Raw genomic sequence first — 26465 nt, 5'->3', positions numbered from 1 at the left:
GATCGAAATTTATGAGAGAACCTTCACCAAAATGTAACAGTCCATAGATCCATGAATGGGATTAGATTGGATTCCAATGTCCATATAAAGAGTCCATCAATGTTAGTTTCCCACAAAAACAGTCCTTAAAGTTCTCCTTTTATGTAAATATTTTCCAAATTGCAGATTTAAAAGTTCATAACGACTCCAGTGGCGATGCATTTAGTCTCTTGCACAGTCGCAGAAGTTATCAAGACGTCTGCAGATAGCACATCCGGCTCAGGGTTCCAGCACACTGGATTCTTGGTTAACCTACATTTGCGCAAAATAACAGAACACAAAACAACACAGTTCACAGAATCACAAGTCCTACCCCATTATTTACTTTAAACAGCTTTGATAGGACTTCTGATTGAAAATGACAATGATATATCAAGACCCTGCATGGGACCCATCGAATTTTCCAAGAGTATCAATTTAGAGACTAGCACATGCTCTGTTCACTACTACTCCAATATCAGGCCACGCCTAGAATGCACACATCTGCAATTATCTGCCCAGCTCACAGTCTCAGCTCTCTGATCACTCACCACTCTGGGTGGTCACACTCCAGCTCTGTGTGACTTCTGCTGCCGAGTACCTCTCCCAGCTCACTCTGGTTCACAGTGGTTTTGCGCGGTTCCTGAGATTTGGACTTAGACATCCATGGCAAGTTACACCTGCCTCTCATCTTACTCATCTGACAGTACCACGTCACTCTCTGGCAGCACTCAAGCATGCCACTTACCAAGCCAGGATGGACTCATGATGCTCCCACACTCAGTCGTGTGGCACACGGCACCTCACATGCCACAGATGCTGGGAAATTAGTCAAAGAGCTCCACACTCCGTGATTCTGAAACAGACATATTAGCAGACAAAGCACAGCAATGGAACCTCATTATGATTTCATAGCTTCAAAAGCATATGCGTGAACTATATTACCCACTAAGTACAATAGTACTGCAAACTGAGCCAATCACTAGGGTCACCCATGTCTCTGTACATCAGCATCATCTCCAATTGTGACTCTGTAAATGTGCAACACATAGAAAACATTATAAAAACATAACCAACTTTGATATCTGGACTGTAACACTCTAAATGCAATGCCATTACAACTTTCTGCAAAAGGATCTCTGTTAGATGTAGACATACACAGTTCAATTCCATTACACAGTTTTAAAATCTTGTGGACCTCTAACTGCAGACTGCATTTACAAAAACACATCTCCAGGGTGAAGATACTCATAATGAGTGCACATGGTTTTTTTTTAACATTTGCTGAATCTGATTAATAATTCTGGCTAAATCTTGGCTGAGATATGGCCTGCATATTGGATCTGTACATTTAATTATTTGGGCATTTACCTTAACAATATGAACAGTTTCAATTGAGCTTTCTGTAACAAAACATCTGTACTAGAGCAAACATCCCCCACTTGACTATCTATAAAACCCCCAACCCAGTAAAAGGATTGAAAGCAAAAACTGTTGTTGATGTGTATTTCTTTGCCAAACGACCACCTAGAACTTACGAAAAATCGATATTGTTGTCTTTATTAATATCCCATTGTTGATGCAATATTTTCAGCAATATCGTATTTCTTACACTGCCACTGTGTACACTATATAAACGCACTCAGCTATTGGAATTCTCAGAATTAGAACGATGTCTCTTTCCATTTCTGCAATTACATTGCAATCAGACGTCTCTGACGAATGTTGAACCGGGCGGTCATGCAGAACCATTAGCTCAAGAGAAATCACATCTCTGTGACACTGACTCTTGGAAAATCACCAACGGATAGGGGTCCGGCTTGCTTTTAATGAGTTCTAAGCAGTTTTACGAACTCCGACCTTTAGCCCTTACCAGCTGAGCATCTGAAAGAATCAATAAAGTTGTAAATATATTTCCATGTAATAGCAGGAGCTGGTAATGGGACACGTGCTGCAGGACGGAGACAACTTATAAGGAATCCTCAGAACCAAGTAAGAAGCAGAGCGGTGAGTCTATCTGACAGCAAGCTCTAATTAACTACAGCGGAAGAGGACAGATTAGATAGCTGTCAGAGCAAACAAGGCACACTGTTATATGAAATATCAACAGGGGGTAACGCATCTTAGCAAACACAAAATCATAAATGCTCATTTTTATTCTTCTCTATGAGGAATAAGACTTTTCATACCTCTAGTGTTCTATATTGAAATTTGCTTGTGCATGTGCGTCCATTCGTGTGTGTGTATGTGTGTGTGTGTGTGCATGTGTGTGTGTGTGTGCATGTGAGCGTGTTTGGTACAGCACAAATAAAAATAAATAAACACTCCTCCTTCCTTCCCCCATACAATTCATAGGCTTTGATTCACGAAGCACTGGTAAAAGTGCCATCCACTCCCAGCACATGCATTATTATTATTATTAATTGTATTTATAAAGTGCCAACATATCAACCACTTGAGGACCAGAGGCTTATACCCCCCTAGTGACCAGACAATTTTTTACAATTCCGCACTTCACAACTTCAACGGTTTATTGTGCGGTCATACAACTTAGCACCCAAATGAATTTTACCTCCTTTTCTTCCCATTAATAGAGGTTTGTTTTGGGGGTCTCTGATTGCTGCTGAGATTTTTTTTTTTTATTAAGTAAAAAAGATCATTTAAAAAAAACCCCTATTTCTTTTATTCCCCCCTAAATTAGCCCTAGATCACGTTACATCCACTACACAATACATTCATAAGCATACGCCTATAATTGAGATTAGATTGTGAGCTGCTCAGAGGAACAGTTAAGTGACAAGGCTGTCCTCTGTACAGCGCTGTGCTAAATCGCAGTGCTGTACACATGTTTTTCACCATTCATCATGTAAATATCAGCCTGCCAGCTCAGATCACGGGCTGGCAGGCTGATTATGGTGGCCCCCTGTGTTTACTGCAGAAAAAGCGCACTCGAGTGCTTGTTTCCTGCAAATCTCGCTCCTCACGAGATGATGCCAATTGGCGTGACGGAGGAGAAGCCACTCTGAGGTCTATGATCAGCGTTAGGTGGTCGCAGAGTCTCGCTCCTCACGAGATGATGCCAATTGGCGTGACGGAGGAGAAGCCACTCTGAGGTCTATAATCAGCGTTAGGTGGTCGCAGAGTGGTTAAGCAGTGCTGCACAATAGATAAATGGGTTAACACACGAGGTCGTACAAACAAGGAACTCACAACAAAACAAGATAATGCAAATGTCTGATAACAGTAGTCCAGTGTCTTTGTTCAAAACAGTCTGTTCTAGTCCTCAAAAGGGGTGTCAGACAGTTAGATTGCATTATCAAGCTGGAGACACTAGAGGAGAGGGCCCTGCCAAAGGCCTACAATCTAAAGGGTGGGGGTAGAGACAATAGGTGCATCTGTTCAGAGGGTGCCCAGCAGAATGTATTATGGTACTGATGCGAGTGACTAGGCCAGCATGAAAAGGTGAGTCTTAAGGGCTCGTTTAAAATTGTTGGGGGTAAGTCTGATGGCTAGTGGGAGCGAGTTCCAGAGAGTGGGGGCAGCCCTAATGAAGTCCTGCAATCATGCATGTGAGTGAGATATGCGCGTTGTGAACAGGCTCAAGTCGTTGGAGGATTGGAGGGGGCGGGCCAGTATGTGCCTGTGGACAAAAATGGAGATGTAGATCGGGCATGTCCTGTGCACCGATTTGTAGGCCAAGCCCAAAAGTTTGAAATTGATTCTGAAGCGGATAGGGAGCCAGTGGTGTGCTTTACAGAGGGGAGTTGTAGAGGCACTGCGGTGAGAAGAGTTTAACAATCTGGCTGCTGCATTCATTACAGGTTCGAATGCTGGTCTAGTAAAAAAAAAATTCTGGTTGCATATAATATGCTGTAAATAATGTTTTAGAGCAAAGTTGAAAAGCAGGGTTATGTTCCGCATTAAGACATTGTTCTCCTCCTTACCCCACCCTCTGGAACCAGCTCCATTGTGTGCCAGGCATTGTCCCTCCACCCCCTCCATAGCCTCTAGGCTAGATATGAATCTGGATAGCACATCATTACTGTTCCTGTGGGTAACATTAATCATGCATGAGTACCTAACTTAAAGAGACTCCGTAACAAAAATTGCATCCTGTTTTTTATCATCCTACAAGTTCCAAAAGCTATTCGAATGTGTTCTGGCATACTGCAGCACGTTCTACTATCACCATCTCTGTAATAAATCAACTTATCTCTCTCTTGTCAGACTTGTCAGCCTGTGTCTGGAAGGCTGCCAAGTTCTTCAGTGTTGTAGTTCTGTGATGCATCTCCCCCCTCCAGGCCCCTCTCTGCACACTGCCTGTGTATTATTTAGATTAGGGCAGCTTCTCTCTTATCTTTTACAAGCTGGATAAATCGTCCTCTGAGCTGGCTGGGCTTTCACATACTGAGGAATTACATACAGGCAGAGCTGTCTGCACTCTGCAGGAAGAAACAGCCTGACACTTCAGTGGAAGATAGCACAGGGGGAAAGAAACACACAAATGATCGCTTGAGATTCAAAAGGAAGGCTGTATACAGCCTGCTTGTGTATGGATGTATTTTCTTTGTGTGGACATACTGCACATCAACCTACTTCCTGTTTTGGTGGCCATTTTGTTTGTTTATAAACAAACTTTTTAAAACTGTTTTTAACCACTTTTAATGCGGCGAGGAGCGGCGAAATTGTGACAGAGGGTAATAGGAGATGTCCCCTAACGCACTGGTATGTTTAGTTTTGTGCGATTTTAACAATACAGATTCTCTTTAAAGGGGCACTACGGCGAAAAATTGTAAAATTGAAAATATGTGCAAACATATACAAAGAAGAAGTACGTTTTTTCCAGAGTAAAATGAGTCATAAATTACTTTACTCCTATGTTGCTGTCACTTACAGTAGGCAGTAGAAATCTGACAGAAGTGACAGGTTTTGGACTAGTCTATCTCTTCATAGGGGATTCTCAGCAAGGCTTTTATTCTTTATAAAGATATTCCCTAAAAAGGATTTATACAAAGATGCTGGCTGGCTTCCCTGCTCCCTACACAGTTTTTTTTGGCAGTTGGACAGAGCAACTGCCATTCACTAAGTGCTTTTGAAAATAAATATATCCCTGAGTATCCCCTATAAAGAGATGGACTAGTCCAAAACCTGTCACTTCTGTAAGATTTCTACAACCTACTGTAAGTGACAGCAACATAGTAGAGAAGTAATTTATGGCTCATTTTACTCTGCAAAAAAATGTACTTCTTATTTGTATATGTTTGCACATATTTTAAATGTTACAGTTTTTCGCTGTAGTGCCCCTTTAACGAGGAACTGTAACCAAGGATTAGAGGTGTCCAGAACCTCCAATTTTCTGTTTGCAAACCGAGTTCACGAACTTCCGCAAGAGTTTGGTTCGCGCAAACTTCCGCGAACCGCAATAGACTTCAATTGGGAGGCGAACTTTGAAAACTAGAAACACTTATGCTGGCAACAAAAGTAATGGAAACGATGTTTCAAGGGGTCAAACATCTGAGTTTTTGCATGGAGGAGTGTGGGATAGACTCCAAAAGTCCCGAGGAAAGTTCTGGATTTGATGCAAAGCAGCGTTTTAAGGGCAGAAATTACATTGAATGCTAAATTGCAGGCCTAAAGTGCTTTAAAACATCTTGCATGTGCATACATCAATCAGGGAGTATAATTAGAGTACTGCTTCACACTGACACACAAAACTCACTGTGTAACGCACCGCAAACAGCTGTTTGTCTTGTGACGGCCGTGCTGGACTGGTGCGCACCTTGGAGAGATTGCTCTTCCTCAGTGATATCAGGTAATGTCTGACTGCCTTATCAACTTTTGATGGTTCTTTCTCTACCATTGTTAAAGCTTACATCTATTTTTTTTTTACATTTTCTGCTGGCTGTTCAGTACCTGTAATGAGAATCTGTTATGGAGGGCAAGTCTGCCATTGTGAGTGACTACGGGTAATGTCCGGGGAATCATGCAGTTATGGGTATCACAATGTGCACCTGTCACACACACACAGGTACCGGACAGGCACAGTGACACTGTGTGCGCTCACGTAGGTAGGTGGGTGCACTGTGAACAACACGTAGGTATATGCAGTGATGGGTATTACAATTTGCACCTGTCACACACAGACAGGTACCGGACAGGCACAGTGACAATGCATGTGCTCACGTAGGTAGGTGGGTGCACTGTGAACAACAGGTAGGTATATGCAGTGATGGGTATTACAATGTGCACCTGTCACACACAAACACAGGTACCAGACAGGCACAGTGACACTGCGTGTGCTCACGTAGGTAGGTGGGTGCACTGTGAACAACAGGTAGGTATATGCAGTGATGGGTATTGCAATGTGCACCTGTCACACACACAGGTACCGGACAGGCACAGTGTCACTGCCTGCGCTCACGTAGGTAGGTGGGTGCACTGAAGCGAACAACAGGTAGTAGGTAAGGTTTATGCAGTGATGGGTATTATAATGTGCACCTGGCACAGCAGTAATTACACCACCAAGGTGCCAAAGGCCAGCTGCGACTGACTGACAGGGCTGTATATAATGCAAGTGGGCCACACACACACAAAAAAAAAAATAGATCACAAGAACAAGATTAGCTCTCAAAAGAGCTGTTGAGGGGTGCTTTTTTAGCAATAACAATCAGCAAGGAGCAAGCTAAGAAGCCTACAAGAGCCTAACTAAGCTTTCCCTATAGGTCTCTGCACAGCTGCTCTCCCTGCTCTAATTAATGCAGGCACACGAGTGAGTGAAAAGCCGGATGCTGCCTGCCTTTTATAAGGGGGGGGTGGCTCCAGGAGGGAGTGTAGCCTGATTGGCTACAATGTGCCTGCTGACTGTGATGTAGAGGGTCAAAGTTGACCCTCATGATGCACTATGGGGACGAACCGAACTTCCGGAAAAGTTCCCGGTTCTCCGCAAACGCGAACCACCGAAGTACGCCGGGAACAGTTCGCCGGCGAACCGTTCGGGCCATCTCTACCAAGGATTGAACTTCATCCAAATCAGTAGCTAATACCCCCTTTCCCATCAGAACTCTTTACCTTTTCTCCAATATATCATTAAGGACGTCTGTTTGGCTGATATTGAGGTAAAACCCCTCCCACAGTGTGATGTCAGTTTCCTGTTTGTGAACCTCGTTCCAACGGCCAACCAAGCAGTACCTCCCACTGTGCTGAGTTTCTTGGGTGCCCGCTGGCTCCACTCCTTACTGTTATAGGCACTTTATTGACCTGATGAAGCAGCTATGAGCCGTGAAACGCATTGTCCTAGTGCTTAATAAAAGTATTTCTAATTAAACTGATACTGAGTCATCTCGGTTAAGGAAGGCTGATCCATTATATTATTTTTTTGCATGAACACCACTATTTTGGTCTAGTCGGTGACCATCTCACGGCATATATCAGGCTCCTCCCACCACCAGAGTTACAGTTAAACCCTAATGGGTTTAACTGTAACTATATGACCTCTCATAAAATCTACAATAGGTGTTTCAGGAGCTGTGACAAACGTGATCATCACAAGGCCGAGTGAGGATGGTCTTTCCCCACATGTGCAGATAGTGGTTGTTTGGAATGGATTGCAACCCTGACTTGTGAGTACCTACGTCGTACATTATTTCTTCCCACCGAATATCCTAGTACAGTCCCTGTACTTTTCTTTCTCTTTCCTATAAACAGACCCGATCAGGTCTGCTCTACTGTGCAGGCACATGTGACTTACGTCTGCTCAGTAGAGCGGAACTGATTAGGCTTTGGCTATTTCCACCAGAGCCAGTTGGAAAGCCGCTACTGCACCTGCACTGGAGCTGGGAAGGTAAAAGCTGCAGGTGCTTCTGCACTTGCGCCACAGCTGACAAGCTTATTGGCTATATTTTTGGTGGCTGCCAGCACTGGATCCCGGAGGGTGAAGAGGACGGGGGAAGCATCATTAGCATCCTGAAGCTTCCCCCTTCCAAGGTAAGTACCCCCTAGGGACTGTTTTTTTTGTTACAATTTTACTTTAACGCAGGAACATTAGGCTGTAGCTGTGACTGTGATAGGGATTTGATTGTGAGCTTCTCAGAGGGATAGATAATGACATGACCACGTACTTTGAAAAAGGGCCGTGAAAGATGTACGGGCTATATATAGTAAATATATAATAATAGTTAAAAAAAGCATAAAAAGTTTGACAGCTGTTTTTCACAATGCCCCTTATCAAACAGAGTACGCAAACTTTAATCTTCGAGGAATGTTCTCCCTTTTATCATAGACCAGCATAGCGCTGTATTATCTCTAGCTTAGACATCACCTCATTGTCATCCATATCTTATAGTAGTTGGGCTGCTGTAATGAAGGAGAGAACGGCTCGCCTTGCCAATCACCGCTCTTCCACACGACGCCGTCTTTGTGATCTGCATAGATTCATTACTTGCTTGAAAGTTGCCTCGAGCTAGAGCTGGTGGGATAGCAGCCTTTTCATATCTATCTTTATGTATGTATATATATATAAATATATATATATATACATATATATATATATATATCTCCTCATACATTTATACCATTTCATAAAATATGTACATACTTTAAGACTCAGTTGCCTACATTTTAGTCAAAAGTTTTTGGATATCCTATTATGCAAAAATCTCACTTAAACTCATTTTGGATTCCTCCGGGAATGCCTCTTTTTTAGAACTGTTAAGTCCTGTACTTCATTGCTGTAGAAAATGTTCTGCTAAAGAGAAAAAAAAAGGGGGAAGGAGATATGACAGGAGAAAGCTGTTCCCAACTAGACAAAACTCTGGGGAATACATTTCACTATCTGTCTAATGCAGTAAACTAGTGTCAATCAATCACCGTGCCTCGAAAAGCAAGAGGTTAGGCTTAGTTCCACCAGTCAGGATTCAACGGGAGACGTGTGTGACTGTGTGTCACTTGTGGTGGAATTACTTTTTTTAACAGATGCAAAGCACTCAAGTCATGTAAAGGCATTGTCTAGATGTATATGAATAGCAGACTTGAGCCATGACCTGGATGCCGCATGCATGGAGATAGAATGCCTGAAAAATGTATGAGCAAACTCAGAAATGATGTCAATGTATAGGGGTTGTTTCCTTATTGCATTAAAGGTAATTCCACGTGCATGAAAAAAGGGCGCCAGGAAAAAAGGGCCCGTCTGGATAACGAAATGGTGCCCGGGGTTAACGAAATCTCAATAACAATAAACATTGTTCACGAAATTGGTTAACGATAAATACAGTGTTAAAACAGGAGTTGATAACGAAAATATGTGAACGTTTAAAATCGTAACTTAATTCAACAATACAGCTTAACCCAACCCTACACTCACACAGAACCCTCCCCTGGTGGTGCCTTAAACTAACCACTTCCCTGGTGGTGGTACCTAACCCTAACCCCCCCCCCCACCCGTGGTGCCTAACCCTAACCACCCCCCCCCAGAAGTGCCTAACCCTAACCAGCCCCCTGGTAGTGCCTAACCCTAACCACCCCTGGGTGGTACCTAACCCTAACCCCCCCGGTGGTGCCTAACCCTAACCACCCCCTCTGCAGAAACACCCTTTTACACATAGAAACGATAATATACAGCACAGACCAAAAGTTTGGACACACCATCTCATTCAAAGAGTTTTCTTTATTTTCATGACTAGGAACATTGTAGATTCACACTGAAGGCATCCAAACTATGAATTAACACATGTGAATTGTGAAAGTATAGTACATAACCAAAAAGCATGAAACAACTGAAAATATGTCATATTCTAGGTTCTTCAAAGTAGCCACCTTTTACTTTGATTACTGCTTTGCACACTCTTGCCATTCTCTTGATGAGCTTCAAGAGGTTTTCACCTGAAATGGTTTCCAACAGTCTTGAAGGAGTTCCCAGATATTCTTTGTACTTGTTGGCCCTTTTGCCTTCACTCTTGTGTCCAGCTCACCCCAAACCATCTCGATTGGGTTCAGGTCTGGTGATTGTGGAGGCCAGGTCATCTGGCGCAGCACCCCATCACTATCTTTCTTGGTCAAATAGCCCTTACACAGCCTGGAGGTGTGTTTGGGGTCATTGTCCTGTTGAAAAATAAATGATGATCCAACTAAACGCAAACCAGATGGAACAGCATGCTGCTGAAAGATGCTGTGGTAGCCATGCTGGTTCAGTATGCCTTCAATTTTGAATAAATCCCCAACAGTGTCACCAGCAAAGAACCCCCACACCATCACAGCTCCTCCTCCATGCTTCACGGTGGGAACCAGGCATGTAGAGACCATCCGTTTATCTTTTTGCACAAAGACACGGTGGTTGGAACCAAAAATCTCAAATTTGGACTCATCAGACCAAAGCACAGATTTCCATGGGTCTAATGTCCATTCCTTGTGTTCTTTAGCCCAAACAAGTCTCTTCTGCTTGTTGCCTGTCCTTAGCAGTAGTTTCCTAGCAGATATTCTACCATGAAGGCCTGATTAACACAGTCTCCTCTTAACAGTTGTTCTAGAGATGTGTCTGCTGCTAGAACTCTGTGTTGCATTGACCTGGTCTCTAATCTGAGCTGCTGTTAACCTGCAATTTCTGAGGCTGGTGAGTCGGATGAACTTATCCTCCGCAGCAGAAGTGACTCTTGGTCTTCCTTTCCTGGGGCGGTCCGCATGTGAGCCAGTTTCTTTGTAGCATTTGATGGTCTTTGAGACTGCACTTGGGTACATTTTCAGAGCTTTCCCAATTTTTCGGAGTGACTGATCTTCATTTCCTAAAGTAATGATGGCCACTCGTTTTTCTTTAGCTGCTTTTTTCTTGCCATAACACAAATTCTAACAGTCTATTCAGTAGGACTATCAACTGTGTATGCACCTGACTTCTCCACAACGCAACTGATGGTCCCAACCCCATCTATAAGGCAAGAAATCCCACTTATTAAACCTGACAGGGCACACCTGTGAAGTGAAAACCATTTCAGGTGACTACCTCTTGAAGCTCATCAAGAGAATGCCAAGAGTGTGCAAAGCAGTAATCAAAGCAAAAGGTGGCTACTTTGAAGAACCTAGAATATGACATCTTTTCAGTTGTTTCACACTTTTTGGTTATGTACTTTACTTCCACATGTGTTAATTCATAGTTTGGATGCCTTCAGTGTGAATCTACAATGTTCCTAGTCATGAAAATAAAGAAAACTCTTTGAATGAGATGGTGTGTCCAAACTTTTGGTCGGTACTGTATTTGATAACATAAAATCTGTACATACATACAAAATAATACGACAAAAACTATAATGTTGCAAGCTTCTAAAAGGATAACATACTTCAAAAACTTTAATGTTCTAATGTTATTAACGATATTTATCGGGCACCTTTTTTCTGCTTTATTTGCTGTATTAATGATAATTGCATTCGAATCTAATCTATGGCGGCGCCCTTGTCGTCCACCAGCTGCCGGCGCCCTTTTTTCCTGCTATCATAATTCCTGGTTAACTAATGAGATAAGGACTGTAGATTTTTTTCTTAACCTAAATCTGTACATAAGTCAAAATACTGTGTCATCTCTGTCTGTTGCCCTCCTGTGTCTCCATTCCAGTGTCCCCATCAGTGTCACCTCTGTTTCCCTGTGCCTTTAGTGTCCCTCTCCATACAACCTCTGCCTCCCCCCCCCTCCGTGTCCCCTCTTTCTCAGGGCCGGTTCTAGACTTTTTGACGCCTGAGGTTAACCTATTTCAGCCTCAGGCCACTCCCCACCCCTTATTTGGAAGTAACATACAGTACCTGTCAATTTACTCTGCTTCACTTAATGCTCTCAGTTAGCAAGGGAGCATATGCAACAACTTGAGACACGAGATGCTGCTGCTCAACGCAATAGCACACTGACTGGCTGGCTGCGAGTCTGTGACACACTGCTCACTCTTCAACAACAAAAACAAAAGACCGAGAGCCCAAATTGTGCAGAATGTACAGATAATTGGATTAATAATTTGATTAATGGTTATACTCACAAGCACGGGTTGCCCCTAGGCAACCACTCCATATGCCAGTGGGGAGAATTAGAACCTGACCCCACTCAGGTATAAGATGTCGCTCTCTGTAGAAGGAAAACAGGAAGAATCCTTGCCACCATAGGTGGATCACTTTGTTATTAGGATGCGGATCAGAGGCGCCAAAAAGAGTAAAAAATGTAAACAATTTAAAAATGGGGGGAGATTTAATCCCAACTCACCACCCATAAAACCAAGAACCAGCATAAGACTCAAAGTTCAATAAGAACAAGAACGATTTATTGGTACTCCCAGGTGCTACGCGTTTCACGGGAATTATCCCGCTTCCTCAGGCATTCAAGCAGGAGTACAAGCTATAAGAGATACAAAATAATACAGTACATAAATTACAGGACCCCAAATGCTTGTAATTAAATATATAGAGTCTAGCAAGATGGCCAATATTTCGACTAGGCAAAGTGCAAATAACAGTGCAATCGTATGTCTTATCCATAGACTTGATTCATCATAATTAAGATTGATTATATATTTCTATAGTTGATGTCATAAAATAGAAATAAAACTAAAAATAAAAGCAAAAACGATGGTTTGCTATAGTTGTCACTTTGTTGCAGAGGTATATCAGAACACTGATGTAACATAGAACTAGCTAGTACACACAATATACCATATAGTTCTCATATCCCATGACATATTGTAAAGTCGCAAGTTCAGCCGTAATTGTATGCGGAGTAATGTATAATAGAAGAGGGACTCACCTATTAGGGGTCTGGTATGCACTTAGCGCCTCATTGTGGAGTACGCCTGGCTGATTTCTATATATAGAGAGATTGTACTAGTGGAGAACGCCGTCTCCGCATGGTGCTCAATTACTTCCGGTGTGTCACACGGAGGTGACGTATGACGCGCGTGCGTCAGAGGCTGTGGGCGCCATATTGGATCCGGGTACGCGATGCCATTAGGCGGCGGTGGATCTATGGCGTCAAAACAGACGCACGCGCGGCTGTTGGGCATAGTAACAAGTAGTGGAAATGACGCCAAAACGCCTGAACTAATGTCCAGTCGCATGAAGTGTGTAAATGCGTCTGTATGGACGCCATTATTATTTATAACATGGGCTGGAGCAAATAGCTGGTGCAACACTTCAACCATATATAAAAGCAACAGGATCGAGGGGAATATTGCTTGAGGGGAAGTATCTAGGTGTAATATAGATTGTATATACTGTAGTGTTGCACCAGCTATTTGCTCCAGCCCATGTTATAAATAATAATGGCGTCCATACAGACGCATTTACACACTTCATGCGACTGGACATTAGTTTAGGCGTTTTGGCGTCATTTCCACTACTTGTTACTATGCCCAACAGCCGCGCGTGCGTCTGTTTTGACGCCATAGATCCACCGCCGCCTAATGGCATCGCGTACCCGGATCCAATATGGCGCCCACAGCCTCTGACGCACGCGCGTCATACGTCACCTCCGTGTGACACACCGGAAGTAATTGAGCACCATGCGGAGACGGCGTTCTCCGCTAGTACAATCTCTCTATATATAGAAATCAGCCAGGCGTACTCCACAATGAGGCGCTAAGTGCATACCAGACCCCTAATAGGTGAGTCCCTCTTCTATTATACATTACTCCGCATACAATTACGGCTGAACTTGCGACTTTACAATATGTCATGGGATATGAGAACTATATGGTATATTGTGTGTACTAGCTAGTTCTATGTTACATCAGTGTTCTGATATACCTCTGCAACAAAGTGACAACTATAGCAAACCATCGTTTTTGCTTTTATTTTTAGTTTTATTTCTATTTTATGACATCAACTATAGAAATATATAATCAATCTTAATTATGATGAATCAAGTCTATGGATAAGACATACGATTGCACTGTTATTTGCACTTTGCCTAGTCGAAATATTGGCCATCTTGCTAGACTCTATATATTTAATTACAAGCATTTGGGGTCCTGTAATTTATGTACTGTATTATTTTGTATCTCTTATAGCTTGTACTCCTGCTTGAATGCCTGAGGAAGCGGGATAATTCCCGTGAAACGCGTAGCACCTGGGAGTACCAATAAATCGTTCTTGTTCTTATTGAACTTTGAGTCTTATGCTGGTTCTTGGTTTTATGGGTGGTGAGTTGGGATTAAATCTCCCCCCATTTTTAAATTGTTTACATTTTTTACTCTTTTTGGCGCCTCTGATCCGCATCCTAATAACAAACTGCTCACTCTTGGCCACTTCATTCATCCTTAAGGTGGCCATACACTGGTCGATTTGCCATCAAATCGACTAACAGATACATCCCTCTCTGATCGAATCTGATCAGAGAGGGATTGTATGGCTGGCTGACTTTACTGCAAACAGTTTGTGAATGGATTTCGGCAGGAAATTGATTCACAATCTGTGGAGCTGCCGCTGCCGCCGCCGCCACCTGCATACCTTACCTGATCCGGCCAGCGAGAGTCCCCCGGTCTCCGCTATCTTTTTCTCCGCTCTGGGCTCCGGGGGAAGTTTAAACAGTACAGTGCGGGACAGAAAGAAGTGAAGCCTGCCGGAGCCCAGCTGAGAAGGAGCAGCAGTGACAGCGGGGATACGTGCCGGCCGGATCAGGTAATGTATTGCCGCTAGCGTCGGTCCACGGACATTCAAACGCCGCTATCGATGCACTCCAGATCCGCCGGCGATCGAGTGAAATTTTCCGCATAAACGGATCGATGGGCTCGATCGATTTCGGCCAGAAAATTATCGTTTGGTCAGCGTTTGTGCAACAATTTCACAGCAGATTCGATTACAGTGATCGAATCTGCTGTATATCAGCGGGAAAATCGTTAGGTGTATGGGCCCCTTTAGTCAGCAGTACCACCTCCTCCCTTCTGCTGTGCAAGTTAAATGAAACACTTCTGCTCTCCTGCCTCCCTCTTCTCCTGCACATACCCTGCAAGATGAACAAGGCTAGAAGACAGGGAAACCCCAACTTAAAGAGAAACCATGACGAAGGATTACATTTCATCCCAATAAGTAGCTAACACCCCCTTTCCTATGATAAATCTTTTCCTTTTCTCAAACGGATCATCAGGGGGATCTGTATGGCTGATATTGTGGTGAAACCCCTCCCAGAGTGTGATGTTAGGACCATGGTCCTGACATCACACTGTGGGAGCATTGTTGCATTGTGGGAAATAACAGTTGTTTCCAACTGCTTAAAAAGCAAGCAGCAGCTACTTCCATTGACATCACCTGCCAGCAGTAAAGTTTCAGAATGTAAATCAGGGAGAGGAAAGATTTTACAATGGGCAAACACTGACTAAATCATTTGTACATAATTATTGTAAAAACTAAGTACTTTTTAACTATTTTATTATCACTGGAGTTCCTCTTTATTACGTAGCATGATGATGCCATCGCAATGAGTCTTTGGACCATTCATATTGACGGGTCGTTTGTAAATCAGGTGCCTGTAAGTTGGGGGCTACCTGTAATTCTGTTTATTTAAAGCACATCTAGTCTTAGAACTCAATGAAGACTTTGAAAAATGTGACTTCTTCTAAATATAGAAAACTAGTTATAGCCAGTAAGGATCAAGACACATTCCCTAGGATCAGCTGCAGCCAATAGGGGAAGGGAGGAGGAATGGTGGTGCTCTGACAAAACTGCTTTTAGTGGGTGGGTTTAAAGGGAACCTAAACTGAGACGGATATGGATGTTTCCTTTTAAACAATACCAGTTGCCTGGCAGTCCTGCTGATCTCGTTAGCTGCAGTAGTGGCTGAATCACACATCTGAAACAAGCATGCAGCTAATCCAGTCTGACTTCAGTCAGAGCACCTGATCTGCATGCTTGTTCAGGGGCTGTAGCTGAAAGTATTAGAGACACAGGGACAGCAGAAGAGCCAGGCAACTGGTATTATTTTATTAGGAAAAGTCCATATCCTTCTCAGATTAGGTTCCCTTTGAGGAGGGGAACAATGCTCTTATGGTGCCCATACATGGTACAATTTTTCACTTTTTTTCGATTACATAATTTTGTTAGATTATTCCGTTAGAGATTTTTCCAACATGCCCGATCAGATTTTTATTAAAAAACAAAACAGGATAATTGATTCTTTTTTCTTGATCGAAAAAGATTATTTTAAATCTTCGTCAAATAAAAGGGAAAATATTACGTTTTTATTGTACCGTGTATGGGCACCATTAGTCATTGCATTCACTTAAAGATCTGGCATTCCTGATCTTTTAATTACCTTGTACGTGCCACACCGCCACTGCCAGAGTAATCACAGTTTCTGCATCGCTCATTGACTTACATGCATTCGGTCACAGCAGAAATCCGCCGGTAATGTGCTGTTGACTTTGCAGCAGGTCATTGGTGGATCTGAAACTTCCCATGCAACGTGGTGTGACCTGGTTAGTGTACTAGGCCCCATATGTTTTCTTTGCTGTTGTGTTACGACACAAAAAATTTGTCTAAGCGTAAAAGGGGCCTTAAAGGGAACCTAAACTGGGAAGGATATGGATTTTTTCCTTTTAACCATTTAAGTGATTGTCATGTCCAGGAGGCTGATGCTGTGCTGCTGCCTGCTCCCGCATGGGCCCGTGCCTCCCCCGTTAGCCCGGAGATCAATGAATGGAAAAAATACTGACGGCTTCTCATCAGAAGCCGCCATCTTACTGACAAAAAAAAAGTTCCTCATCCTCCATATGCTTCCTGGAAGCGAGCACACCAAGAATTACCCAAATAAAAGTTTAATTAAAAAAAATACAAATACAAAAAAAACAACATATAAATAGTTACCTAAGGTTCTGAACTTTTTTAATATGCATGTTAAGAGGGTATATTAAGAACATTTTTAAATTATAAGCTTGTAAATAGTGATGGACATAAAACTGAAAAAAATTGCACCTTTATTTCCAAATAAAATATGGGTGCCATATATTGTGATAGGGATATAATTTAAATGGTGTAATAATCGGGACAAATGGACAAATAAAATACATAAGTTTTAATTATGGTAGTATGTACCATTTTAAAGCTATAATGGCCAAAAACTGAGAAATAATGATTGATTTTTTTTCTTAATACTTAATGATGTAAAAATGCATTTGGAAAAAAATAATTCTTAGCAAAATGTACCACCTAAAGAAAGCCTAAATGGTGGCAGAAAAAAACAAGCTATAGATCAATTCATTGTGATAATTAGTGATAAAGTTATTGACAAATGAATGGGAGGGGAAAATTGATCTGATGCATAAGGTGAAAAATACCCGCGGGCTGAAATGGTTAAAATGATACCAGTTGCCTGAATCTCCTGCTGATCCTGTGTCTCTAATACTTTTAGCCACAGCCCCTCAACAAGCATGCAGATGAGATGCTCTGACTGAAGTCAGACTGTATTAGCTGCATGCTTGTTTCTGGTGTGTTATTCAGCCACTACTGCAGCCAAAGAGATGAACAGGATTGCCAGGCAACTGGTATTGTTTAAAAGGAAACATCCATATCCCTTTCAGTTAAGGTTCCCTTTAATAAAAAAAAAATTGGACAAATGCATTTTTAAAGAAGTGGATTAACTGACACATAAGTTATATATTAAAGCACAACATATCTACAGGGATTCATGCCAACTCCAAAGCACTGTATATGGACAAGCAACTCATCCACATTTTTGCATTTCTGACTTTAGATTGGCCTTAATCTTTAAAAACTCTTGACTTGACTGGTTGATTGCAATTTGCAATACAGTACAGGCCTTTTATGTACCACATTTGAAATGTCTCAAAATTAAACTAATTTGGTTCATGAAAAAAAAATTACATCAAAGAAACAATACCAGCAGCCAAGTTTTCAAAGAGCTGAAAACGGCTCCTGTTAAATATATATGCTGTATATAATCTTAGGCTGTATTTCTACTGCCAGCCCATTGTTCTTGCCTTGTTTCACGTAGAATCTTATTTTTATGGCGAACTTGAGATTCCTAGAAAAAGAATCTTTAGAACTAGGAAATATATGTGCAATGCACTCTAGAAATTGAAGGTCTCTGCACAATTGTCATTTTACCAGTTGGTTATCTGGCTCCTACTGGGTAGTATATTACATTAAAGGCCACTGTATACCGAAATAGCAGCTTTCAGCAAACGTTGGAGAAAAAGATGTATGGTTTGAAGGTGTAATTTTTACAAACTACTGTTATGCACAAACCATAATCAAGATTCAATAAGTACTCACAAACTAGAGTCAAAGACTACAAAGTACAAAAACACGCCTCTCACCAAGTTTGCGATGTAGAGCTATATTTACTAACTTATTTTCCTTAAAGAGGAGCTGTCAGCCATACTATCTCAGAAAAAAAATACATATATAAGTAGACAAATACTTGTTCTACTTACATAAAATATCAATTGCACTGTCCAACTTATGATTTTAGTAATGTTTCTATAGTAAAAAAAGAGAAAATCCTTCTTAGTATCCTCCATTGTATCTGTGTCTATCTTGAAGCCAATCCTGATGTCATTTCTTCCCTTACTCTCCTCTGCCTGATTGTGTATGCATTGCCCGCCCTCCACCCAGTCTTCAGGCACTCCTACCCAGCTCTGCAATAGAAAGTGCATTGTCTCAGCATTAAAAATATTGGCCAATCAGAGAGGTGTGGGAGGGGAAAGCAGGAAGGAAAGAGGCTTCAGCCAATCAGGCTGCATTAATTAAGTCTGAGGGGGAAGTACAGAAGCAAAAAAGGACAAGCCAGTATGCCCTGCAACGCAATGTACCAAATAAGAATCAGGTAAACTGGGGAATGATCATTTATCAACAAGAAAAGTAATAGTGATTTTTAACTTTTTTATTGCCTGGTTAGCATCCTTATTACTTGTTTACCAGATAAAAATAAAAAAATGATTTTTTATTTTATGCCCGACAGTTACACTTTAATGTTTCATTTTGGCATTACCTTCTTACTCTTTTTTTATCTACAATAACATTTCAGAAAAGAAAATAGTGAGTAAAAGAAAGTCAGCCAATAGTGAGGAGCGATTATGTTGCGGTGGTGTTCATTGGGTAAACATGTTGGGGAACTTCTTGCAGACCAGCAAGCCTGGGAGATAGGATTTGTGGCTAGGTGAAACCACCATTGTGAATGCGGTCTCACCTGCCGAATCACACCACAATTTTACCTATCACTGTGCAGTCTCCTGTTACCTGGCCCTCATCCCTCTGCCCCATACCTTCCCCTGAATGTTTATTCACTCACCTTGCATGTGAGCCGGGCAGTGTGTAGGAGAGCAACTCTAAAATTGGCTATCAAATCCTGACAATTGTCATGAAAACTTATGTTTTTGGAAATACTTTTTTACAAAGTTAAATATACATTGGAACAGAGGCTGTAACAAATTCCTTTTTACATTGTACATGGAAGGACAACAGAGATGTGTATATAAAAAAAGGGCGTGGGAAATGTTAGCCACTAGTAGAATGTTAATTAAATTACCAATATTCTACTACTACTGGGCACTGGCATTTCCGATAGTAAAATATTAGCAAACTTTAACCCTATTGTCATACAAGCCCTCCCTCTACCGATGCCTGACTCTAACTAACCACCACCCCACCAATGCCTAACCCTAACTGACCCCCCCCCCCCATGAGCGCGTGTGGAACACCCAAACTTCTACAGCATCTCCGGTGCCCACATTTTTTGTTTCCAAGTGAGATTACATCAACCATCCCTTGTGTCCACACTCTGTGTAGTGCTGCTAAATAACCATTCAAGAATCTTTTTAAAACTTTGTACACACAGTAGACCACAATCGTAACCCCCCCTCCCCCACCCCCCCAAAAAAAGTTAGCAAGCATCAGCGAATGATGTTGGAGCACATTCAGCAATGGCACAACAATGGTCTCCTGATCAGTGGTGCTCGTAATGGCCCAAAAACTTAGTTTCGCAAATTTCGCTAAGTTTTCTGCATCGTAAAACTTCGCATTAAACTTCGCGTAGTATTTTACGAAGTTACGGGTACAGCGTAGTTACGGCTACGATACTACGCGTGTAAACGAAATTGCGTAACGTAATTACGCATCACTTAACTAGCCAGTGCGCATGCACCTACTATATTTTAATGCGTACAATCATGCTTATGATGCGTATAAACATACGCATTAAACAGCGCATGCGCGTCACTAACATAACATGTCCTCATGCGGAAATTTGTAAGTGTGCATCAATGCAAAATGACTAATATTGTAATGAACCGTAATTTCGCGAAGTTACGGAGTCATACGAAATTACGATACATAATTACGGTCTACACGTAATTTATTACGCATCCTCCCGTAAATTTCGCATTACAATTACGATGGAAAACGGCGAATTACAATGCGAAATTTCGCGCATGCGAAATTTCGAAGCACCACTGCTCCTGATAGGATTGTTACTGGAAGTGTGAAAATGAGGACCCAAAACTACGATATTCACAACACATGAGTATTTTGAATTAATTGATTGTTTGCCGTTGCGCAGTATGAATGACTAATGTCATTATTGTCCAATCTAGCAGGAGGGATTGGTCTACATTGATGATAATTGCTGTCTTTTAACGTCCTTGGGGAATTTTATTTTAAAAATGATTATCAGCTGACCTGCTGTATGTCATTTGCTTCTATGACCGCAGTTTATTGTGCTTTGTACTACAAGATGACCATTTAGAAAAGCACAAAGATAAGGTACTGAATGGCCGGGCCTGGATTTACATCACAGGAGCCTATCGGCACAGATATCCTGGCACCCTAAACTTCGCCCTCCATGAACCTACAAACACCGCAAGTGGGCTGGCTGGCCCAGCTGTCACTTCTCCCTTACTTCCCCTGCCTGGTGTAGGTAGCTACAGGTGCCCCTTAGTATTAGGTAGCCAGAGGTACCCTCAGTATTAAGTAACTAGAGGTGCTCCGGCTGAAGGGAGATCTGGTCAGTGGAATGCTGAGAGCAGGGTGTGTAATCTCTCATTTACACTCTGATCAAGACTCTGCATAGGGGAGGAGGGAGGCACTTGGGGAGAGGAGTGAGCTGCCTCTCCATCATCAAGCGCTTGTAAGCACATTCCTACAATGTCCTATGGTAAATCTAGCCCTGTGAATGGCCTCAAGGGTGCTTAAGGAATACCCAGGTAAGTATAGAACCTGAAATATCTTTCATCTCAGGTTCACTTTAAAGGATACCTGAGGTGACATGTGACATGATAAGATAGACATGGGTATGTACAGTGCCTAGCACACAAATAACTATGCTGTGTTCCTTTTTGTCTTTCTCTGCCTGAAATAGTTAAATATCAGGTATGTAAGTGGCTGACTCAGTCCTGACTCAGACAGGAAGTGACTACAGTGTGACCCTCACTGATAAGAAATTCCAACTATAAAACACTTTCCTAGCAGAAAATGGCTTCTTAGAGCAGGGAAGATATAAAAAGGGACAATAGTTCATACATTTTAGCTCTAGCATTACTTCAATGAATGTGCCATTGAGCAAAAACAATAAAACAGGTAAAACTTAAAAAGTAGATTTAAACATAAAATAAAACAGTGGAATATCTTAAAAAGTATTTTATAGGAGAAGGAAGATAGATACAATCTTTTTTTTTTTGTGAGTTTATTTTCACCTCGGGTGTCCTTTAATAACAAAAAAAAATGTGGCCTCTTTTAAAATAAATGAACACAGGCTGAGTCTCCTTGTAAGTAGTAAAAACATCTGATGATTGAAAAACACAAGGACATCCACTACAGTCTTTGAAGCAGAAGTGGTTGTTTAGTCATCATTTCTATCCACAGCAAAAATATTTAGTGTTAGCAGTTGGCCGGCCATGAAAAAAGCCCACTCTCTGAGGACCTAAAGTATTTATTAATATGCGGCGCAATAAAGGATTCTGCTCTTCCCCATCTGAATAAAGCTAGAATTCTGATGCAGCAGATGTGTAAACATGTTACAGTTCATTTGTGGAATGTCTTCTCATTTATTAACATAATTGTTCAGCCACAAAATGTTTGAGCATCGGCTAAGACCCATCTGCATCATGTACTGTGCTTTCATAAGGGGCCTTCTGGCAGAAGAAGACAACTTCTAGCCATAATAAATCATCACCTGATCACCCCCGCCATAAAACTAGCAACTGTGTCTGATTACGGATGTTGTTATTATTGACTCTAAATCACCTGAAGTTCTATTATTCCACAAATCTGTAATAAATGTTTCTAATCACTGCATCTGAATTTCAACTGTTCCTTTAGCATTAAATATATATATATATATTAGCTACCTAAACCTATTTTGTTTCTGGCAAAATAGCAAAGGGAATAATGGTTGTATGTGGATATACGATAGCTAAAAGGGATATTGTAGGGGGGTCAGGGGAAAATGAGTTGAAGTTACCCGGGGCTTCTAATGGTCCCCCACAGGCATCCTGTGCCCGCGCAGCCACTCACCGATGCTCCGGCCCCGCCTCCGGTTCACTTCTGGAATTTCGGACTTTAAAGTGTGAAAATCACTGCGCCTGCGTTGCCGTGTCCTTGCTTCCCCTGATTTCACCAGGAGCGCACGGCGCAGGCACAGACCATACTGGGCTTACACAGTACACTCCTGGTGCCATCAGCGGGAGTGAGGACACGGCAACGCAGGCACAGTGGTTTTCAGAGTTTAAAGTCTGAAATTCCAGAAGTGAACCAGAGGCGGGGCCGGAGCATTGGAGAGTGGCTGCGCGGGCACAGGATGTCTGTGGGGGGCCATTAGAAGCCCCCATGAGGAGATGGGCTAGTCCAAAACCTGTCGGTTCTCTCAGATTTCTACTACCTACTGTAAGTGACAGCAACATAGGAGAAAAGTAATTTATGGCTCATTTTATTCTGGAAGAAATGTACTTATAAATGTTATACGTTTACATATATTTAAAATTTTAAGATTACTGCGACACAGGTCCTTTAATTTTAGTGAATTTTTAGTGAAAGTACTATATTTTCATAAATTTTGACTTAAAGAACACTTGAAGTGAGAGGGATATGGCGGCTGACATATTTATTTTCTTTTAAACAATTGTGGATGCCTGGCATCCTGCTTATCTTTTATGCATCAGTAATGTCTGAATTTCCAAAGTCAAATCAAAAATGCTATGTTTGAATTCAATAAAGATTTTCACAAAAACTTGAAAAAAGGTATTTTGCTGCAAAAACAATATTTTTAGCGCAACATTTTTTACCGTGAAAAATCAATATTTTACCCCCAAAATTGTGCAAAATTCAAAAATTTACAAAACTTATTTTTGTTTGCATTATCGCTCGAAAATCGAATTTAACATTATTTCCGTGAAAATTAATACAAAAAGAATGTTGGCATTTTCGCTCATCACTGCAAATCACCTAACTGAAACAAGCAGTTGCAGTCAGAAACATGTTATCTGCATGCTTATTCAGGGTCTAAAAGTATAAGGCCCGATTCACATTCGCAGGTAAAACTGTCCATTAAGTGTACTGCACTGAAACGGATCCTAAGGGCTCATTCACACTTAAAAGCGCAAACCGGTAGTGCTTAGCGATACCATTCGGCGCAAGTGATGTTCCCGCGGTTAGCATGGTAAAATCCCTGTACACTCCTGCGATCGTGATCAGTGCTTGTTCAAGCACTGTACCACGATCGCTCGAGAATCGCGGCAAAATTCTGCAGGTAACACGTTTTGCAATTGCCGTCAATTGCGGAATGGCCATGATCGACGGCAGTGAGATCAGTGCATTAGGTTACTATTGCGCTAGCGTTTCAGCAATTAGCAGAAAAAAGATTTCCCTCCCGTATAAGTTGCTAGTAGCCAAATGACTTTCAAAGCAAATTTTGCATGCATTTGTGTCTAGGATCTGTACTGAAATTGCAATACAGCAAGTGGAAACTGGACCTTAAAGTCAGTTACTGCATGTTGGCGGTTGCCTCTCTGCTAACTCCCTCCCTACTCTGTCCTTTTTGACAAGTAGATGAACAGATCCATACTATGCACGCGTAAGGCTTGCACAGTATGGATACGATCATTTTTGGAAGCACTTGGGGTTGCAAATGTTTCCAAAGCCTTGCAAGGAGTCCCAAATGCATGTAAATTCAATGGGAGAGAACAAGGTGATGGAGAGAAGACTGGGACAACTCTATTGTATCCAGAGCGTTCTCTTTACATAGGTGAGCATCTAACCTGAAGCAGGTTTCCTTGCTTCAGTTTCACTTTAAATTATGTAGTGCCACTAGTCTTTTCCTGAGCAATATTTAGTAAATACTTCATGTCTGTGCTCCGACTATACATTTTTTATGGTGCTTTTCTTGTTTATCCAGCAATAGCTGGATAGTGTACTGGTTGAGGGCTCTGCCTCTGACACAGGAGACCAGAGTTTGAATCTTGGTTCTTCCTGTTAAGTTAGCAGCACCTATTCAGTAAGGAGACCTTGACCAAGACTCCTGAACACTGCTAATGCCTAGTGAGCATGCCCTAGTGCCTGCAGCTCTGACACTTTGAGTCTGCCAGGAGTGTAGTGCTGTATAAACATTCTGTGTCTTGTTTTACTCAAATGTATACTGAATTTTTTGTAAGAATTGTTGCACAAATAAATCAGTGTCAGCAACAAGGATGATTTTTTTTTGCAGATCATGAATACCTGAGGGTAATAATTTCTCCTTAAATCTCCTAGATGTTTATCAAATGCAATTCAAGTAATGTAATAGCCAATCCCAGTTATAAGAAAATTGAGTTAGGAGATGTGCTGCTCAGGACTGCATATTACAAAAAATAAAATAAAAGGTGCACCAGTCCATTTTGGATTTTAAACATTCTTTACCAAGTATAGTCACTTGGAAAACCTAAAGATGAGCACAACAGCATGAAAAGGCGCCCAGAAAATGATAAAATGAATTAAAAACAATAAAGGCGCTCAAACTTTGGGTCTTAAAGGCATGTACACACGCCTGATTCCTACAAACTATGGGTCGTCAGACCCACCCCGGGGTGGCTGTTCTGCCGACAGTTTCCCCGTGTCTACGGTCTATCGGCAGGCTGATAAGGCTGGTTTTGACCGATCGGATCAGTCAAAACCAGCTTTATCAGCCTGCCAACAGACACATGGGCAAACTGTCGGCAGAACAGACACCCCATTTTGGCAGCGGTAAAATACCATCTGGCCGTAGTTTTATATTGGGTACATTATAATTTTCTAATAGGGTATTTCCAAATTTAATTGATCACTTTATTCCACTTATTTTCATCTATCAGAATGCCCAAATCGTCCTCCCATTTTTCTCGCCATTGGGGTATTTATTTTAATGGAGTTTTCCAGAATATATTTGTAACCCTTCGATAATAGTTTGTTTGGCCTCTCGCCAGGGATTGTCCATTGCTGAACTATGTTCAGCTGAGTTCTAGTGCCCCAAACTCTTCTTTCTAGGTTTCTAATGCAGTTCCTTATTTGCAATTTACCCCAAGGTTGTATGTTATCGTCAACCCCCAGTAGCCCAGATGTTTTCAGGTCTGAATTACCCTTTATAGCAAGCAATCTGATATCAGGTCTGACCTTGTTAATTTTAAACAGTTGTTATCCAACGCGGGTGGGAACGCTTTATTCTGTGTGACCAGGGGAGTGACAACGGATTCCAAACTCCATCGGTTTAGCAGATCATAGAGTGGTCTAAGTGTTGGTTTAATAATAGGGTGTGATGTTCCATCCAGTAATTCTCATATGTTATTGGGGATCCATGTATGGATTGTTTCTAGGCTCACCCCTTCCTATTCTACCTTTATCCAAATTCTGTCATGATTAGCTGGACAGCACCAATCTACTTGCGCCCATTTTTCCTGCTACTGTTCTGCAGCTTGAAATCCCTGGCTAAACAGCCGTTTAGCTTTATGCATGAAGATTGATTTGCATAAAGTTTTTTAATTCGGGTGATAAATATATTACTTACTCCAAATTTTTCTAGGGTTTTGAATAAAACATTTCTTCATAATCTATTGAATGTCTTTTCTGCATCCACGGTGAAGGCCCTTTTACATAAGCAATCGCTAGGGTTAGCGCTAAACGCTAGCGATTGCGATTCAGCAAAACTCCTTTTTTCCCCCGATGTTTGCGATCCCGATTTTGCTATGCTATGCACCGCATAGCAAAATCGCGGCAATAATCGCTCCGCTGCGCGATCGCGTTTTAGTAAAAAACGAATTGCGGTAGTGGAAATTACCTACCGCGATTCCTATGTTAAAAAGCAAACCGTAGCGATTTTAAAATCACTAGCGGTTTGCGATTTTGTGATTCAGCAATCGCAAACGCTCTGGTAGAAAAGGGCCCTTACTAAGATGGCCTCTTTTTTTTTTACAGTCATGCACAAAGCTAACAGAAGCATGAACATTTTCCTGAATCAGTCTCTTTTTCCTAAAACCTAT

At 41.7% G+C, this 26465-nt stretch overlaps 1 long non-coding RNA gene across 1 annotated transcript in view; it reads left to right on the top strand.

Annotated features, from left to right (window-relative positions):
• LOC137561712 (uncharacterized) overlaps window positions 1–26465 on the top strand; it is a 171477-nt gene that overhangs the window by 85711 nt on the left and 59301 nt on the right. The gene's annotated exons all lie outside the window — the stretch shown is intronic.

This window comes from Hyperolius riggenbachi, chromosome 3, assembly GCF_040937935.1.
Source record: "Hyperolius riggenbachi isolate aHypRig1 chromosome 3, aHypRig1.pri, whole genome shotgun sequence".
NCBI classification, from domain to species: Eukaryota; Metazoa; Chordata; class Amphibia; order Anura; family Hyperoliidae; genus Hyperolius; species Hyperolius riggenbachi.
Note: the sequence above shows the minus strand (reverse complement) of the source record. Positions and strands in the feature narration are given on the sequence as shown.